Below are 6,242 nucleotides of genomic sequence, written 5' to 3'. Positions count from 1 at the left end.
TTGCCTGATGAACAGGGACATCTGTGTTTAAAGCGTTCCATGGACATGAAGTAAATTGTGGAAAGCCATTCAAATTTGGGGGGCTATTTATTACAACAGCAGATAATGTTGTCCCAACTAATACAACTGATAAGATTTAATTTTAAAAAATCAGTATGTGATCAGTAGTTGAAATCTCCTAGAATCTAGAACAATTAGGAAGAGAAAAAGAAAACTTGAAAGGTGTAGGAGACATGAGGAATTGATCTGGAAGCTCTAAGCATTAAGAAGAGTTTCAAGAAGAGATAATATAGAAAATTGAAGAGAGAAAATGATCAAAGATGTACTAGAAAAAAAGTTCACAGAGCTAAAGCCTGAGTTTTCAGACTGAAGGGGATCAACGAGGCCTGGCTAAGCTCTAACCTAAGGTATGTACATGCAAAATTTCAGAAGATTAAGGTTAAAAGGAAGGCTTTAAAGTCAATGCATGAAAAAAACAGATTATACATAAGAGAAAAGAATTAAACTGGCTTAGGGTTTCTCAGCAGATTCACTATATGCTAACAGGCAATAGAGAAATGACTTCAATATTTTAAGGAAGAACACTTTTCAACCTAGGTTTCAATCAGAACCTAGTCAATGCTTAATCAACTGTGAGGATAAAACGAAGATCTGTCTGGACATTCAAGAACTTAGAAAATCTACCTCTTATATACCCTTCATAAGTTATTTATTCCAACAAAGTGAGAGAAATATCAGGAAGGAGGCAATGTAGGGGCCAGGAAACAGTGGATGTGATGGGAGCTAAGAAAATCACAGAGAATCTAAAGATCTGAGCAAGGGGTCCTCTTATTAGCAGAGATGGTTAATCTACCTCTTATATGTGTATTGTTTAAGACTGTTAAACTAGGATTTTCTGTCATTTGTATCTTGAAGTGTCTAATTATGTATGGTGGAATTCTCTAGAAATTAGAAATGACTGCACTAAGGTAAGTCTGACCACTACAGTCCTTTCTTACCTTGGGTTGACCAGTTCTAGACCATTTGGTCCACACCATCTAGAATTTGGGACCCGATATTTTCCACTATGTCTTTCTTGGTATCCTTGATTTACTGTTTCCTCGGCTCAAATATCAATCCCAAAGTCCTTAACATTTCTTCCATGAAGCTTCATGCAAAAAGTCCCAGTGAACTGTGCCATTTTCCAGACTTTGTCAGGTAGGTATGCAGATTAGACTTCTAGATTGACCCCTACTCTGTGTTTTCCAGAGCTTGCAAAGCACTAGTCTCTCAATTCTCCAGGATAAAAATGGTTCTGTGGATAATGCTGCTTCCTATTCTCTCTCGGAGAGTCATACAGTGCATTAGCATATTAACAACTCAGAACCCTTGTAGTGAAGAAACCTGATTAACTTTGTTTAATGCAGTGTCTCTAAAACATATTGACCACAGAACCTTGCCTTCCTTTTTTTTTTCCTATTAACATACTTTAACATCTCAAGGGACTAGGTTTTCTTTGAACACATTTGGACCAATGTTGTTCCAGCAACAATGATAATCTGTAGAGTGGTATGCATACCCATTTCTTGTTTTATCTGTGGTATGATTTTAGATTATAAACTACTACATGTGTCATTTCATTCTGTTCTGGATTGTATTTGGAAGAGGCAGCCATTCTGTCAATCACTGATCCAAGATTCCCTGCACCAATACCTAGTGTTATTGCTACAGCCAAGCAAAGAGAAGGCTAGGGACCCATTCTGAGCTCTGGGGCTCTTGAAAACCATACCTGGTGATGTATAAAGATGACATACAATCATGTCAAGCAACTTCAAAAAGATAAAGTGGAAATTACATACATGCCATGAGAGCAAAAAATAAATGGGGTGACCAGAACAATATGTATGCAGAAGCTTAATAAATATTTTTGATGGTGACATCATGATGATTCAAAATAAAGAAGCTCAGATGCACAGAATCCCAAGGGGGTGGAGTGGTGCAGGGGGCACTGAGACTCTGACAGTCAGATAATTGACTGTGAGCTTGCTCTTGTGATGGAATGAGTGCCCGGTCCTTGCCTTCTGGCGTCTCTCATGTGAGAGGATCTGCGGCTCCCTCTGGTCTGCAGAAGGGTTGGAAGGCCGTGTGTAGAACATCTGCTTAATGGAGGGGATGGGATGCTCTGGTTTTGCTCATTCCTTTGAAGCGAAATTTTAAAAGGGAAGTTAAATTAATTAAATGCAATAGGATTTTGCTTCTTTCCTTTCAAACTGGATTATTTACCTCTGTAACATTCACTGAGCACTTGGTTATTCATGTGTATGTGAAAGGCAGGGTGTGTGGTGGTTCCAACACGGACAGACTTGTGTTTGAATCTAGTTCCACTAATTGCTTGCTGTAATTAAGCTAGTAATTTATTAGTCAGGTGCCTTTTTGAGCCTGAGTGTACTTGGTTATAAATTGGGGCTAACATCCTCCCCATAGTGCCACTGTATGAGGATTAAATAAAACGATGCATATAAAGCACTTAGTGCACTACCAGGCACATAGTAAGTACTCAGGAAAGAGTTGCTTTTTGTTAGTAGTTCATCTACTATCTCCCAACAAAACTGGTCTTTGAGGGTATGGTCTCTCACCTTTAATCGTTGTATCGTAAGCCTTGGACCTTTGAACATCATACACAGCAGTTAATCGTTAGTTGATAGTCCAAGATTATGCTGGCATAGCTTCAGGGACAATATGGGCAATTATCCATTTAACCTGGAAAATTCAGTCCCCCACATGGAATTTTTGTTGTGGTCTAATTTGGTTATCTGCCTAATGAGCCCTTAAATAACGGTCACATCTATCATTCTTGAAGACTGGTATTGGCGCTTTTGCCCCCATCCCAAAAAAGTAGATCCATTTGCTTTAATTCAGTAATCTAGAATCTGCCTTTTTTCATCCTTTGCTTATAGAGGCCTGGGGAGTGTGGGTAAGAACCATGTTCCCCTTAAGGGGGCAGAGTTCTCCAAGTTGACTGCCATATTTACTGAATTGCTGGGAATGCTTTCAGCTCCTCACCTCACTGTGTCCCTATGGGCCAACCCAGGCTGGCTGGAATGCATTAATGAAGAGCTCAGAAGTCAGGCCATCTCCTCATAGTCACACAGATCTGCAAAACAGGTGACACGTAGGAAAACACATCTGGATGATGGACTGCTGTTCCCGCTTTCCAACTGGACTTTTGCGTGTCACATAGAATGAGGGCTTTCGGGACTTGCAAAGCAGCAGTCAATGGGGCTGCTGATATGCTCAGCCCCCAGAGGAGTGGCAGCGAAGGTGAATGGCAGGAAGGAAGCCTTCTTGGGGGTCCTCTGGACTCCTCTGCCTGCCAATCCCAGCAGCGAGCGGCATCAGCCTACCTCACCCAGCGAGGCTTAATGGCCGCGCTCTGACTTAAAAACACAGTCCCAGGGAAAGCATTAACATTCTGAGCTCAGCTGTGTCATCCCAGTTGCCATGGCAATGCCAGGAAATATATTTTGTGTCCGATGGTTATTTCTCCACACTAATGAAATGGACATTTTTCTTCAGTGAATTGAATCAAAACTAATTGAGTAGTAATCAGTACAGACCCTGAAGTTCAGGGAAATGTAGTCCGACTAGTGCTTTGTAGAAATGCAGAAACCATTAACTATCTTCAAATGAGATTTTTTTAATTAGAGGAATCTTAGCAACCTATTACAGGAGGGTGTGAGTGTTATCACACAAAAAGCTCCTCATTTGTTTAGTGCTGGGAGGGGAAATTTATTTTTAATTAATTCAAGTGCTGATAGGGTTCTAAGGTTTGTGTGCCCTCTGCCCCAATNTTAAGGCATATATATGTTAAAGTTATATATATATATAATTCATATTTTGGATTCTCAGATATTTTCAGAGAAGGGTGTTTTTTGCTGTGACCAACTGTTCCTGAAGCCCATCGAACAGTGAAGACAAAAAGGTGATTTCTTTTTGCTTGTTTGTTTTCGATAGTCTCAGAGCTAAATCTGTTCGACTTCAAATTGCACTGTGATGTAAGACGCTACACAGAGAGATGGCTGGGAGCTACAGCGTTGTGATCTTTGTCCTCATATATATCTACAAATAATTCTTTGGTTAATCTCATAGTTTTTCTTGCTTCTGTTTGGATTGTGGATATAAAGGAAAATAAAAGAACACATGAATCTCCTATGTATTAATACCCCCTTCTGAGAACATGATATTGTATATTATTACAAGTAAGTCTTTATCTCCTTTGAATATGGGTCTAGCTCACAGCAAAGAGATATTTGGTTACGTGCAAACGAGTGTCCCTTCCCTTCACTGCAATAAACTAGAAGCTTGTCTCTAAATTTGTAAGACAGCTGGCTTGTTCAGCGTGGTCCCACAGCAGGCTAGGGATGGCTAAATGCATTCCCAATTTTAGACGTCCTGATACTCTTTGTTTGTAGGATCTGCTGCGATGTGTCTGAGTTCCCTTTGCCCTCAGAGACTTCTTACATCATGTGGCCTTGGGGACTAAGAGTACCAATCCTTCTTTCCCTCCGTTAAGGTGACCAGCAGCGGGGCATGAGCCATCCATTAAGGCTGTCTTCTTGATGTTGGTACCAGAGCCAGCTTAAGGCAGATGGGGTTTGAGGAAATGCACCCCAACATTCGGTAAATGGACATATAGATGAGTCATTTCCTTGGGGCTCAGAATCGAATGCTTCCAACCAGCATTAAATTCACATTAAAAATTGATTGCCCTGTAATTTTTAAGAACAGCCAGGCCTGCTGGTACAAGCTAATGTTTCCATGAGGTGAAAGAAAGCTGCCTGGAGTCGGTCTCTCAGCCCGTTGGTGGGATGAGGTGCGGAGGAAGGAGCGGCGGAGGGGAGAGAACAGAGACTCAGCTTTTTCGTACTCACCTTCTGCTTTCATAGCCTGGGGGTCTAAAGTGGGAGAAGCTGCTTTTCTGTCACCATAGCAACTTCAGTGCATCACCCTGGGATCAGGGTTTTGAAAAGCAAGGAATGCCAAGCTTGGAGGAGTTAGGGGTGGTAGAGAGAGGATGGGGTTTTGCTAGAAATAAACACAATAAGGTGGCAGGGCACTAGAGGAGAGTGGATTTATGGTTTATGACATTCCTAAAATATCTTTATTTAATAATGAAAACTTCATTATCCGGGCCTGGGTTGAAGTGTTGCTATGGGCCCTCTGAGGATCCCAGCAAAGATCTTTCATCTTGACAGAAGTTCTAAATTACAACATTAGTGTTCTAACCGAGAGGCTGTTATTGCCTATTTGGTCTGTCCAGGGAAATGAGGCACACGTTGCTGGAGAGTGGGTTATTGAAATCTAATAGCTTGGAATATTAAAAATGGGGGCTGGGTTGAGGGGAGGTCTCTCTCTCTCTCTCTCTCTCCCCATGAGCTGGGGATAAATTAAGTGATAAACCTGGGATGTTTACCAAAGTTTCATTATTTTTCAGGGAAAAAAAGTAATTTATCTTTATTATGGCCAGAGCCATTATTACGTTTCACATCATTAAGAAGCCGACGTAAGGAGACCCCTAAAGCTAATTTTCAGACCAACTATATGAGCCTATTATGCCTTTATTTTCATCCTTGGTATTTCTACCTCCTTTTTAGCCACGCAGCCTGACCTCCAAAAAAGTGTTTGGACTTTAGATGTTTCAAAGACAATTAGGTCTAACTGGCTCCCGGTGTTTGACTAATGGTCAGAACAGATAGCTCTCCAGATCACAGTTCAATTTCCACTCCTTCTGGCGGGGCCGGGAAAATGGCCTGGCTGGGCCGGGAGAATCAGAGAAGGCCCACGTGGGTGAGCCGACGACTCTCCGCTCTTCTTTCCTTTGCCTCCTCCCTTCTTCTCTCTTCCCTCCCCACCCCATCAGCACAAACATAGTCACCTTCCTTTTCTGTTTCTAAGGCCAGTCTCCCCAAAGGAGAGGGAGCTGCCTCTGTTATAATAATAACAGCCCAAGAGTGGGCTTACCTTGTGCCAGGCACTTTGTTCAGTGCTTTCAATGTGTTATCTCAATGAAGCCTTGCGCCTACTTCTGAGATGTAGCTTAGAACTCTACTTCTGAGGGAGGAAGCTGGAGTCAGAGAGATCAGGTAGCTAAGCGAAGACCACATAGTTCATACCTTGCAGCACTGGGCCTTGAATTCAAGCCTTTTCACTCAGAAGCCCAGACATACTGCTTCTAAGGGCTATACTGTACTGCCTCCCATGCA

This window comes from Crocuta crocuta, unplaced genomic scaffold (genome assembly GCF_008692635.1).
Source record: "Crocuta crocuta isolate KB4526 unplaced genomic scaffold, BGI_CrCroc_1.0 scaffold3, whole genome shotgun sequence".
NCBI classification, from domain to species: domain Eukaryota; kingdom Metazoa; phylum Chordata; class Mammalia; order Carnivora; family Hyaenidae; genus Crocuta; species Crocuta crocuta.
This window is presented reverse-complemented; position numbering follows the sequence as displayed.